This window comes from Diabrotica virgifera, chromosome 4, assembly GCF_917563875.1.
Source record: "Diabrotica virgifera virgifera chromosome 4, PGI_DIABVI_V3a".
NCBI classification, from domain to species: Eukaryota; Metazoa; Arthropoda; class Insecta; order Coleoptera; family Chrysomelidae; genus Diabrotica; species Diabrotica virgifera.
In genome coordinates this window covers 45,054,036-45,068,972 of record NC_065446.1, presented here as the reverse complement: position 1 = coordinate 45,068,972, position 14,937 = coordinate 45,054,036, and the positions used below count along the sequence as shown (strand labels likewise).

The 14,937-nt window shown below is 32.7% G+C and overlaps 1 protein-coding gene across 1 annotated transcript in view; it reads right to left on the bottom strand.

Annotated features, from left to right (window-relative positions):
• The window catches only part of LOC114327088 (NALCN channel auxiliary factor 2), a 131,420-nt gene that overhangs the window by 87,882 nt on the left and 28,601 nt on the right, over nucleotides 1–14,937 (bottom strand). The gene's annotated exons all lie outside the window — the stretch shown is intronic.

The following is a 14,937-nucleotide window of genomic DNA, read 5'->3' as shown; positions in this document are numbered from 1 at the left end:
GAAAACAAAAATCGACATGAGAAAATGGAAGAATTAATTTAACGAATACAAAAATATATTTGTAATAAAAATAACAATATGGCCACAGGAATGCCAAAGGACAACATAGAAAATTTACAATTTTGGAGAATTTACAATACGGAAAATAGTTATTTTCCTAACTAGTGAGGAAAGTAATGGGTCATTCCATTTCAAATCACTCCATTTTGGAGCAAAAAAAATTTTGGACCTCCGATTTGTCTGAAAATTGGTATATAGCTTCTGCGGGACGTAAAAATAAGATATTTAAGGTCAAAAAAATCTTCTTCTTCTTTTTTTCTCAAAATGTTATTTTATGCGATTTTACCGTGATTTGGTGTTTATTTATACAAATTTGCATTTTCTATCGTAAAGTATCAATGGAAAACATAATATTTTAATAGAAGGGACTCAAAAATGTCATTATATGGCATTATAACAAGTTACTTTGATTCAAAACAAGCTTTTGATCAAATTTAATAGTGTAGAAAATGTTAAAATACCGTTTTTTACATTTTTCTCCATTCCCAAAATATATCATAACCGATTTGGCTGAAAATTTTCCCACAGATAGACAAAACATAGAACTTTAAGTGGTGAGAAGGATTTGAATTATATTACAATACCAAAAAAGTTACATGCAATATTATAGTCAAAAATATAGGCGTCTACTGTAAGTACAATTAACTCGATTATTTCATTCATATGAGATTCTGACCAATAGAAAGCTACAGACATAAAAATTAAGGTGATTATTTCATTCATAGGAGATTCTGACCAATAGAAAGCTACAGACATGCAAATTAAGGTGATACTTTTTAATAATCTCCCGTCGTTAAGCATATTACGTCAGATGCCCTTCGTTGCTACGAAAAAATACATTAAGTGACATTAATGACAAATGTTTTAAAAATTATAAAAGTGATGACTTTCAATCGTCAAATACATATTTATAACAACTGTGTGTTTAATTTCACTAATTGGTACTTACATATATAAATTACAATAAAATTTTGGTTTTGAACAGTTTTATTCATGAAATAATCGCAACAAATTGCACTCCAACTCTAAAATTAATATAGAATTTTTGCCCTCGTGACACTTTGACATAATTTCACTCGCCTTCGTCTCGTGAAATTAAAACTGCCAAAGTGACACTCGGGAAAAATTCAATAATTTTAGAGCTCTTGTGCAATTACTACTGAAAATATCGACTTCACGACAAAAATTGTTAAAAAGAAATTGTAATAATTGTAAATACGATTTATTTGGAACAATTTCAGTTCCTACCATTTTTGTCGAAAAGTTAAAAATGGCGGAGATATTGAGCAAAACAGGTTCTCCTTTAAAATCAAGATGGCGGCTAACGTAACGGAGGAATTCATTCGTGGTTTTAAATTTAGGCAACTATTGACTCCTCTAAAGATCAGAAAAATAAAATTTTGGGCAGCTCGGCATTCAATTTCAAATGCTATCCCGACTGGACTAATATATACTTCTGAGCTATATATACTACTAATATATATATTACTGCATGTAACTTTTTTGGTATTGTAATATAATTTAAATCCTTCCAACCACTTAATGTCCTATCTTTTGGCTATCTGTGGGCAAATTTTCAGCCAAATCGATGATGATGTATTTTGGGAATGGAGGAAAATGTAAAAAACGGTATTTTAACTTTTTTTACACTATAAAATTTGATAAAAAACTTGTTTTGATTCAAAATAACTTGTTATAATGCCATATAATGACATTTTTGAGTCCTTTCTATTAAAATATTATGTTTTTCATTGATACTTTACGACAGAAAATGCAAATTTGTTTAAATAAACACCAAATCACTGTAAAATCGCATAAAATAACATTTTGAGAAAAAAAGAAGAAGATTTTTTGACCTTAAATATCTTATTTTTACGTCCCGCAGAAGCTATATACCAATTTTCAGACAAATCGGAGATCCAAAATTTTTTGCCTGAGTGATTTGACATGGAATGTACCTAATACTTTCACGCACGAGACTGCCGTTGACCCGAACGACGCGATAGCGGAGTTCGGGCAAGCAGTCGAGTGCGGGGAAGACACTTTTCGCATGAGTTAGGAACAATATTTTTTCTAGGGCCGTCCGTTTGGAAAAAAGCCACAAAAATAGAGTTATATCAATTTTTATAGAAGTGAAAATACACAAATTAATTGTTTGACAAGACTGTCAAAACCAAACTTTCAATATAATGGGTTACCACGACGACGATATTGGTTTCCATGACGACTATTTAAAACCATTTTAATTGTCTACTGAACTGACTTTTAAATATTATGTCAAAATAATTTTATTTCATCGAATTATTTAGACAAGGAGAAAACGGCGGGTTCGTTGGAAAAAAAAATTCCCATGAGATTTTTTTGCTTAATCACATTTGTAATACACCCCAGAATAAGGTTCAAGAAGACGCCCACGAGAAAAGTGGTCCAATTTAAAAAAAAAATTTTTTAATCAAATTGAAAAAATTATTATTTTTGGTGTGGACACATTTTTTTTAGTTTTTTTAGACAATTCTGGACAAAAAATGTCTCTTGTAATTTTTCTCTAAGGCTGATGGTTTTCGAGTTATAAGCAATTTAAAATTTAAAAAACGCAAAAATCGCCATTTTTAAGACTAAATAACTCGGTTAAAAATTATTATTATGAAAGTCACAAAGTGACTAAATCAAAGTTTAAAGCCCCCCCCCCTACATGATCCTGAAGAAATTTGTGTCATTAATTTATTCTTATGCTGTTATTTTTAATTATTAACAATAAGCCATAAGAGCGTATTGACACGGCTGTAAATGTGAGTGCGAGTAAGATGCCCCATTGGACTGCCGCAATGGCATCTCTCTCGCACTCACCATAGACGGCCGCCTAATACGTGTTGGCGCTCGTTATTATTACTTAAAAATAACAGCTTAGTAACAAAATAATGAAAAAAATTTCTTCAGGATTGTGTAGGGGGGCTTTTAACTTTGATTTAGTCACTTTCTGACTTTCATAATAATAACTTTAAACCAATTTATTAAGCCATGAAAATCGCAATTTTTCGTTTTTTTTTTTAATTTAAATTGTTTATAACTCAAAGACGATCAACTTTAGAGAAAAATTACAACAGACTTTCTTGTCCAGAATGGCCCAAAAAACCTAACAAAAATTTGTATGGGTCAAAAATATTGATTTTTGCGCAATTTGATTAAAAAAATTGTTAAAAAAAAATGAACCACTTTTCACGTGGACGACTTCTTGAACCTTATTCTGGGATGTCTCACGAATGTGATTATGCAAAAAAATCTTATGGGAATATTTTTTCCAACGAACCCGCCGTTTCGTTTTCGCCTTGTCTAATGGCGCTAATTTCATTAAAACATGAACACAATAAGATAAAATAAAAATGTGTACCATTTTTATTCGGTTGCGATGCGAAGGCAAACGCAACCGAATAAAAATGGTACACATTTTTATTTTATTTTCGTATTACTCCGTAGAGTAACCAGGTGCATCTTTCAGTTGGAATTTTGCCGGCTGCAGACGGGGGATGTGAATTGCAAAGTGTAGAATTCCTTCCCTCTCGTCTTCACTGCAGCATCCATATGACTTGCAAATTATAGAAGTCTTGGAGGTGTTACCATGAAAATGTACCAATAAGTTTTCAATTTAAAAATCTTTTAGTGATTTTTAATATTTTTCAATATTATTAATTTACTATTAGGATTGAAAACTTGCTTCGTCTGACAATAAGATAAATTTGAAATAAATTAGTAAATAATATCTAAATATTAGTTTATTGCATGCATGTATTATAATATATTATAATGCCATATTACAAGGATTTTACTTTCCCGCACGCCGTGCGAGAAAATTTACATTCACGCACGCCGTCCGGGAAAGTGCAACTTTCGGAGACGAAATGCGTGCGTGAAAGTGACTCTTTTAGCACGGCCGTAGAAAAATATTGTTTTTATTGTATTCCTATGAGAAATCGAGAATCTGATCAAGTTTGGAGCGCTGTAAAACCTAGATAATAAATAAAATTAAACAACTTTCTAGTGAACATTTTTCATTGAAAAATCCTCCACAAAATCGCTATGATCTTATTTTATTGTGAAATGAACGGAAAAAAAAAGTTATAACCTCCAAAAGGAAACTTTTTACAAAATTTTCTCTTATTTTTGTTCATAACTTTCTTGTTAGTAACTTAACGATAAAAAGTAATAGATACAAAGTTGTAGAAAATTTAATTTGCTACATTTTATGTGTAACTAAATTTTCTGTCGGATTGTTCGTTTAGAAGATACAGCGCGAAATCCCTTTGCACCCCTTTTTAATATGGCGTCCGGGGGACAAGGGTGGCGACCCCAAAATCTTGAACTGAAGCTTATATTGAACTTCTCTACACATTAAAAAAATAAAATTGACTCCTCTAAGAAATGCAACCCTAAATGTAACATTTCAATGGACTAGTATTCTAATAAAAATTATGAACTATAGTACACCGTATATCGTACTATGATATAAATAAAAGGTTAGTACCTAAAAATATATACTTCTATTTTATAAAAATGTGTCTCAAATTAGCAAGGTTATGTGTGGGAAAATTCAATTTTCAAAGTCGGTTTTTATTTAAACGAATGGATAATCCGCAAATTTTCTTTGGAAAATAGCTTAAAATAATGTATATTTTCATATTTTCCAAAAATTCTTACTCGATGCAGATGAGTATTACGTTTTTAATCAGCTAACGTTTGGCGATTACAACTCAACTGCGTTTCTCTCTGTAAAAATGAATTTTATTATTTCATGTACAATATTAATTATTTAGAAATACATTATCTGTAAAAAAGAAAGAACATTTAAAGCTTATATTCTAGTTTATAAGAATGCTAAACAGGTAAGTATTGACAGTTCGTTGTGAACAGGTAACAAATATTTTAGCAATGGTCATTAACTAATTCTCACTGTCAAAACACCTCTCAAGTCATAAGTCTGTGTAACATAAAAATAATAAAAAGAAGAACTTAATGTTTTGACTGTGGAGTAACAAAATGAGAGCCACGCCAGTCAATGAGAGCAAGAAGAGGATATTACCTCCGAATTCCATCCTACTGCATGGATTTTAATGAAATTTTGGGAATAGCCTCTATCATCATCATCACGTAGCGCTAAAACCCTGGGTGGATCCTGACTGACTGTACAACTTTTTTCCAATTTGTTTGGACTTCCGTCAACCTAGGGTCAAATGGAATGTTCAGTTTCCGGAGATCTGCTTGGATGTTATCTCTTCATTGCATTCTGGGACGCCCGAGTGGTCTTTTGCCTGTAGGAATCTCCTCCCATACCAGTTTTGCAAGTATCTACTTATATCCTAATTCAAAGTCTATCCTATACACAATGGCGCTTTTATCTTGTGGGCGGTTCCCACTCCTTCAAGGAAAGATTTTTTGGTCGAAATAACCACGGAAGTGGCTAGAGAACCTAATTCTCATAGACGAGCGGCACACCCCCAAAAACAGCCGAATAAGTATTGAAATGTTTTTCAATTTGGCTTCTCTTTTGTACGTCTAATTGTAAAGTGATACAAACCGTAATATTTTTTGAATTGCAGAGTAATCTACAAAAGAGAATGGGAACAGATGTTGGACGTTTCTGACTACGCTCAAGCGTGCTGGCGCGAAGCCGATGCAAAGCGACTCGAAGGTAGAGATATTCAACATTAGTGTTGCCCAAATGCAAGACCAAGACGAGACTTAAACAGTCTTGGTCTTGGTCTTGCGCCAGTACACCTAGTCTTGGTCTTGGTATTGCGCTCCCGGTCTTGGTCTTGCAGCAAGAGTCTTGCAAGTCTCGCAGTTATCGACTATTTTAGCCTGTTGCATATCTTTGAACAACGTAACAGATAGGTACATTTTAAGCTTAGGTATAATAGCCATAGTAAAGACCAGCCAAATTAATAAATATCTAGACCAGCGGTTCTTAATCTGTGGTGCATGTACCACTGGTAGTACATATCATTATTTGCGGTGGTACACAAAACGCAAAAACAGCCAAAATCAGCACCACAATTATTATTATAGTTAATTACCTAACTAGATAGCTATTTCAGTTAGGTGGCAACAAAAATAATAAAAAGTATTTTGTAGTACATGACTCAAAAAAATTGACAATTACTGATCTAGACAACTGACACCGGGTGGGGTTTGAACCCACGATCTAAGTGATCCATGTCTATGTTTTAACTAACTATAGTTTATTAGAAACTTATGTATTTTATTACCCAGTATAAGCGAATGAATAAAAAAACGTAATGTTAAGAAAATATGAGGCTATCGTTTTAATTTCAGTATTATATAAATGCTAGAGTATTCCACAGAGTGAGAAAAGAAAGAAAAATCACAGTTTTATTGGTACACCTGGTGTACAATGGCAATAGTTGACCTGTCTAGCAACAATATTATCACAGTGATATTTATAAAAATAAGACAACATATTAAAAAAATCACTTAAATCGGACAACAGGTTAAGGCAATAAGAGACATTAACCATAATCCATTTTTAAGGTGTTGCGCAAATTTTTTAGAGAAGTGTATATCGTTATTAAATAATATTTCGGTATTATCTGTTCTTTTGTCTCGTTGTCAAACTTTTAAATATTAACCGCTGTTTTTGCAAATTTTGTTTAACCGAGTGATCTCATAACATATTCAGCAAAAAAAAAATACATAATAGTCTTACTGTTCTATATACCGATAAGACTTGTGGTGTTTAAATTCAGAGAAAACTAATAATGAAAAAGTTAATTAATTATTAGGTATAATTTTTATCAGCTAATGTGACATATTTTTAAAAAGTTTGGATACGATATTCGATATTATTATGGGCGTCGCAAAGCAAGAATGTTATGTTATGATTAGAGGGCAACTATTCTCATAACCCGGAAAATTAATTTCAGAGAAGTCGTCTGCTGGGAAGGAATGTATAAAATATTTTATTTTTACATTGTAATAATGACCTCTGATTACATCTCAAATGTGTCAAGTGTTCTTTAAATGGATATTTTGATACGCAATGAATGTTTATGGTATTGTTCGTAATGCGCATAAGTCCAACTGTCAAAAATTTGTTACAAATTTGTTTGTTTCTCATAGAGTATCTAAGTATATAACCGAACTAATATACTCCCTAAAACGGCCCGTAGTTCTAACTGCAAGACGCAAGAGTCTCGCAGGCTTGGTCTTGTTCTTGCTCAAGTGTTGCACGGTAAGTCTTGGTCTTGGTCTTGCTACAATTAGGCGGTCTTGGTCTTGGTCTTAGTCTTGCGAAAACACAAGAACAAGACCAAGACCGATTTTGAGCAACACTATTCAACATGCTACTATATCCAGTAATTTTATTCCAATCAATCTGAAATTTTAAGCGAATATCCTTCAAATTATTTTCTTTCATTTAACATAAAGAAATCATAAATTTAAAAATTTTCAAACCATTCCCCTCTCCCTTAAACATTGCCAACTTACAGCCTTATAGTCCGCTTAGAAAAATCTTGGAAAGTGTGCTAAATTTCGTTAGAATCGGTCAGAATAGTCTTTGCATTATAATTTTGCAATCAAGGGAACGCAAAAAAATTGCAAATTGCAAAAATGTGGATCCACAAAGTGGCTGAAATAAAAGATTTTGCAGCCCCAATGATTTTGTAATGGACGCCACAGTGGCGAGGATTGGCGATAGTGGCTGGCCACTAGTGATGTTGATTATAGTTACTTTCGAGTATTCGTTACAAATCATTACTTTTGTATAAAGTAATCATTTACAGTATTCGTTACTTTGATTATTTTGATAACTTTTGTATTTGAGTACCTACCGGTAATCATATCGAGAATAGCATTTCTCAGTATGTACACATTTTGTATTAGTATTAGTAGGATACTTTGATTACTATGATTACTTTTGTATTTGAGCACCGGTAATCATATCGAGAATCGCATTTCTCAGTACTATTAGTAGGTATATAAAATCCGATATAACAACGATCTTCACCGATCTGTAAGGGATAAAAATGATTTGATATGTAAAATAGGTGTTGGTTGAATGCTCGAATATATGAAATGTATTATGTTAAAAATGATAAAAAAACAAAACATGACTTTTTTTTTAAATTCTACTAAACTTTTTTCAGCCCGTGCATATATCTATGTATTAGGATTTAAGATCTAGATTTAGAAAAACATCATACTTAGGCCAAATACTGAGAAACAGTAAGTAACAATATGGTCAACTATTAGTGAAAGGACAGATCGAGAGAAAGAGAGGCATATGAAGGAAAAGACTATCGTGACTACGAATCATCTGACAATGAACAGGGTTAAATTTTGAACAGATAATAAGAACAGCTGAACACAGACAACAGTTTGCAATTGTAGTAGCCAACATCCATTGAGGAGAAGGCACTTTAAAAAGAATATATTATAATGAAACAACAAAATAAATAAAAACAATTTGATGCATGTAAAATTAAAGTTTTTGAATAGGTATAGTGTAGAAACATTATCATTTCCACATTTTTTCCGGCCTAAATTTTTTCGACATTGGCTGACGAATGAGAAATAAAAAGCCGGTTAAACACAAAAGTTGTTAGTTAGTTTTGAACATTTGTATTCCATCTCCTAATTTTAAATTTTAAAAGTCTATCCAAATCGGTACAGATTCATCTGAAAAGGATTTAATTTCTTCTGTGCTTTCTAACCAAATTTGGAAATAAAATTGTTATTTCGGATATTGAAGCAATTAATTTTAATAAAAAGAAAATTTTTTAATGTTCTTTAATTATCTCGAAATACTAAGAATTCAGTATAAATAATGAAGTTAAAAAAAGAAAAATAAGTTCAATTCTGCTGTTTTAAGATTTTTAAATATGTATACCTAATTTTTTATTTAGTTTTTAAATAAACTTGCGATCATAAAAAGCGGGTCACTCGATGAGTTATTCAAGTTAGATGTCTCGAATTTTCTAAACCTGTTGTCCGATTTGAGTGATTTTTTTAGTATGTTATAGCCTTATTCTTTAGCAATATCGCTATAATAATATTGTTGCTAGACCGGTAAATTGTCATTGTATACCGGGTGTAACAATCATACTGTGCTTATTCCTAAAAGTTCGGAACACCCTGTGGAATGTTTTAGCATAGATAAAATATTGAAATTAAAACTCAATTGTAGCTTTAGGCTCTCTTAACATTTTCTTTTTTGATTTATTTGTTTATGTTGGATAGTAAAAAAGTTAAGCACTTTAATAACTAGCCATGTTCTTCATCAGTACAGGGTGTTTCTAAATAAGTGCGACAAACTTTAAGGGGTAATTCTGTATGAAAAAATAATGACAGTTTGCTTTATAAACATATGTCCGCAAATGCTTCGTTTCCGAGATACAGGATGTTGAAATTTTTCTTACAAACTGACGATTTATTTATTGCTCTAAAACCAATAGAGATATGCAAGTGAAATTTGGTATTTTTTAAGAGGCAGTTATTGTGGATTTTTTGACCTACGACTAATAATTCTATATTCACCATTGGCGTGCATACGGGTATAAACATTTTAGATACATCCCGTTTGCACGCCAATGGTGAATATAAAATTCTTAATTGTCTGTCAAAAAATGCGCCATAACTACCTCTTAACATCTACCAAATTTCATTTGCATATCTCAAACGGTTTTAGAGCAATAAATAAATCGTCAGTTTGTAAGAAAAAATTCAACATCCCGTATCTCGAAACCGAAGAATTTGTGGTCATACGTTTATAAAGCAAATGGTCATTATTTTTTCATGCAGAATTGCCCCTTAAAGTTTGTCGCATTTAGTTAAAAACACCCTGTATTGATGAAGAACATGGTTAGTTGTTAAGGTGCCTAACTTTTTTATTATCTAACATAAACAAATAAATCAAAAAAGTAAAAGTTAAGAAAGCATAAGGCTACAATGGAGTTTTAATTTGAATATTTTATCTATGCTAAAACATTCCACGGTGTGTTTCGAACTTTGAGGAATAAACACAGTATGATTGTTACACCCGGTATACAATGATAATTTACCTGTCTAGCAACAATATTATAATGGCGATATTGTTAAAGAATAAGGCTATAACATACTAAAAAAATCACTCAAATCGGACAAAAGGTTTAGAAAATTCGAGACATTTAACTTGAATAATTCATCAAGTGACCCGATTTTTTAATTCAGGGTGGTTCGGGTACATTAGCCCAAAATCTTTAAAGTGGTCATCATAGAATTATCTGCTGAACATCTATGGCAAGGGTGGCATCTTTAATCTGTGCCCTCTGCATACCGATACAACACTCGTCGTCACTCGTGGAATACCAATTCCGCCCCATATCAATTGGTTGTAGATACAATACGGCTGTGTTGGTACGATTGGTACGAATACGAAGTAGGATGTAATCAGAGTAATCAAAGTAAGCTAAGTAACGATTTGCCTCTTCGTATAGTAATCGTTACTTTCGGTATTCGTAAGTAACGAGTACTTTGTAACGAATAGTTACTTTTTCAACATCACTACTTACTGGCCATTTATTTATTTATTGTTCATACATATGACCTGGCCTCTAGTGACTAATCCAGGTCATTTTTTCCTGATGGGATTACAGATATTTTTTTTTACATTTTTACATTTTTTATTTAACTACTAAATCTATTTTTACAATTAATAATTTGCCATAATCTATTAATTACATTTAACAAATACATTTAACAAATTTAAAGAAACAATATATATTTGTTAAAATATTTTTGGTACTATCAACTCCCTTCTAAGTTATAAAGACAGTCCCTCTATTTTCAGAAGAGAGTTGGTAGTTTTTTTTTAATTTAATAAATTATTTATTGAATTATTATTTTTATTTATTTATTTTATATTGAATTATTATTATTATAATTGTGAATATCTATTTTTGAATTTATATTTTATTTTATTTATTTTAACTTTATCTTACTCAACTTCATCAAGGTTGGATTATTTGTTGTCTTCTTCTATTATTATAAATTTCTTGTTGTTTTTTAGATATTATTTCTGTTAGATTGTTTAATATTCCAAAATATTCTTCATTTTGTAATATATCTCTTATTTCAATTCTTTCTAATCTTCTTCTCATTTCTCTATGTTCTTCATTTTCTATAGTATTTTCACAATGTAACACTATATGTTCTGGTGTACCTAGTTCTCCACATTCACAATATGCATCATCTTTTAAGTTAAATCTTTCCAAATATGTTGGGTACGGTCCATGTCCTGTTAAAAAGTGTACTAAACCTTGTTTTGGATTAAAATAATTTGGAATGTTTTCTAATATTGGTATAAAATTGTGTTAACGTCTAGATTTTGTTGAATTTTCTCATTCATTTTGTCTTTTTCTATTTATTATTTCTTTTAATTCTCTTTTATTTCTGATATCTAATCCTATTATTTGTATTATTTTTTCATATTTTTCTTTTTTTAGCCAATAATTACATGCTCTTTTTTGTGTTTCTAAATGCATTGGCATTACTCCAGTTAAAACTGTGAGTGCCTGTGTCGCAGTTGTTCCAAATGCTCCCGTCATTCTTACAAGAAATCCTCTCTGAGCTCTATTTAATTTTTCTGCATTTTTTTATTTATTAATCTATGTGCCCATACACTTGAACCGAACCCTACAATTGATGCAAGTATTGTACTTAGGTATATTCTCGTCTGTCGGAACGAAATTCTATATTCCTTCTGTGCTAGACTAGCAATGCTATGCATGACCTTTGTTGCCTTTTCACAGACACAACTCATGTGTTTTGTAATTAATTTTTGTTCGTCTATTATAATACCTAAATATCTTGTTTCCTTTTTTCTTTTTATTGTTTTCCCTCTAATTTTTATAATTGGATCTCTTTCTAAATTTCCTTTTATTAAACTATATGTTGTTTTTGAATCTGATATTGTTAATTTTACTTTATTCATCCAATCATTTACTCTTATTAATACTTCATTTGATTTATTTTCTAATTCTCTTCTTGAGTTTGCATCTATGATCAACAACAAATCATCTGCATATGCTATGCTTCCAAGCACTTCAGGATCTATAGTCAATTGTTCCAACAGTTCCTCTAGCATTACATCCCAGAACATAGGTCCACATACTGATCCTTGTGGACATCCTTTTGTGATATGTTTTGTCTTTTTTCCTGTTGGACAGCTTAGGCTTGCATATCGGTCTTGACAGTAGTTTCTGAGACTTCCGTACAGATTCTTTGGACATCTCATTCTTCGAAGTCTTTCAAAGAATGACGGCCACCAAAGATTGTCAAAAGCCCCAGACACGTCTATAAAGATCATTAAAACATACTGGCCACTGCCGTTTGTCCGGAATGGCACATTTAATTTACATAAGAATTTACGGCTAATCATCGGAAGCTGCTTTGTGAATCCACAGAGTAGCGCTGCAGAGTGGTTCGTCTGTTTTAAACCTAAATAGCCAAACACCTTTTTACATAGAAAGACTCAAGCTTTCAAACGCACTTTAAAAAATTGAAATTGGTGAACCAGGAGAGCGTGGACAATTTTTTAAAGTTATGGTGGAGGATTACCTCTCGGCGCGCCCAGCAAAAAGTGAAATGGCGAGTTCAAAATCACAATGTTTCCCAAAAATTCGATTTTATCGGCTTCTCGTCATCCGATTTTGATATTTTTTTAAATCAATGTCTCGACAAGGATTGCAAATACGATATTTGTAAATATCTATATTTATTTGCAATTGAAAACGGGAAATTTGCAATAAACAATTTTATGCCATTCAATAACAGGGCAGTCAATGAGGATATTTGCCTCCGAATTCCATCCTACCACATCGATTTACTTGATATTTTCAGAGTAAGTAGGGAATAGATCAGGAAACAAAGTCTACTCCATGCAGATGTGCGCTTTTATCTTGGGGGTGGTTCCCACCCATTCTCGTGGTTGGAAAATTTTTTGGTTAAAATAACCGCGGAAGTGGCTAGAGAACCTAATTCTAAGCAAAAACTGTTCTAATTTTTTTTTTGAAAACTCAATACTTTTTGAGTTATTCGTGGTTTAAAATTGGCCATTTTCATTGAAAACATGACATCTTTTCGGACGGTTTTTTTATAGTTATAAAGATAAATTGCTGGTGTGGGAACGTAAAATCCTTCGAATGATATATGGCCCTTGCAGAGACAGCGTGACAAAGGAATGGGGGCGCTGATACAATAACGAGTTAGAGTACCTATTTGGAAAGGAAAATCTAGTCAGATATATGAAGGCTAATAGACTCAGATGGGCAGGGCATGTGATACGCAGTAACGACAATCGCCTTATAAACAATGTGTTCTGGGAAAGGCCAGATGGAAGAAGGTCTGTAAGACGGCCAAGGAAAAGGTGGAAAGATGCAGTCAAAGAAAATCTAGAGAAAATGGAAGTGCGACAATGGGAATTAGTGGCACAGGACCGACAAACATGGAAGACAATAGCAAACGCGGCAAAGACGTAACGCCATTGATGATGATGAATATTTAACATCTATTCCGAGTTTGTTTTCAATAAAGCAGAGAATAATGTTCAATGTGTTATCAAAATGAATGGCATCAATATTAAGAATTTGAGATCCCTGGATGACACCGTGTTACTTGTAAGTAATTACGAAGAACTTCAACATCTGAATAATAGGATTACCACAACGTGTGATGACTATGGACTCAAGCTAAACACCTCAAAGACCAAGGTGATGGTTTTCAGTAAGAAGCCAATATAACCGGGAGTGGTAACTGCTTAGGACCCGCGCAGACTGCAGACTTTTTATCGGCCGATAGTTTAGTCGGCTTCTTAATCAGTACAGAGAGGTATACAGATGCGCAACTTACACCGATTCAGTCTCGGCCGACAAAAAAGTTTGATTGCATTCAAACTAAAAAGTTGCCCGGCTGTCGGCCGACTGTTTAATCAGTATTGGCTAACTACGCCGTGCGCACACAGGACGATTGTTTTGACGGCCGACAGTTCAACTTGAAGAATTTTCTATACAATTTTCGGATTCGGAATGTCGGTTGGAATTTTTGAATACAGTCATGCTTAAAGACAAAGAAGGAAGGTAGCCTTTTGTTATACTTTCAGAGAAGCAGAGAACTACAGTAATGTAAACAAAAATGCACATATCCATTCCATTGTTGTAAGTCACGTAGCCTTTCTTTAGAAAATGTATTAGCGTCTTTTGCTTTGACAATATCTATAATTTGGTATTTTCACGATTCCACGCCAAAATTCTCATTTTTAAATTTTCGTAGAGAAAAGAATAGAAAGATGGTTTAGGGCAATGTTGCCAGGGCTACCGAAATTTCGGTAGGTCTACTGAAGTGGGCTCCTTCTTCTTCTTTAAGTGCCGTCTCCTCATCGGAGGTTGGATAGCATCCTCACTATCTTCACTCTATCTACCGCTGCTCTAAAAAGTTCTATGGAACTGCATTTAAACCAGTCCCTTAAATTCTTCAACCACGACACTCTCCTTCTTCCTACTGTAACAAGTAAAAGAAAACTTCTGTTGGAGTGAAAGTAAAAAGAAAGATATACTCCAACAGAAGTAAGGAAAAAGGAAGTTACTAGTTGGACAAAACTGAAAATAGATGGGATGTAAAGAAGAGAGTGAAGTGGCTTCTACGTTGAAAAGCCGCAGTAGGAAAAATACTACTTTCCAGTAGTATTGGTGGAGGAAAGTGGAAGGATGTAGAGACAGAGGCAAACTGAATAGAGTTGGCTAGCAAGAGATGCAAGAGAACAACTTGACACTCAAGGATGGATACGGCTCGTTTGCATGCCTCTCGAAGAATAGTAGCTTTAAGTAGATA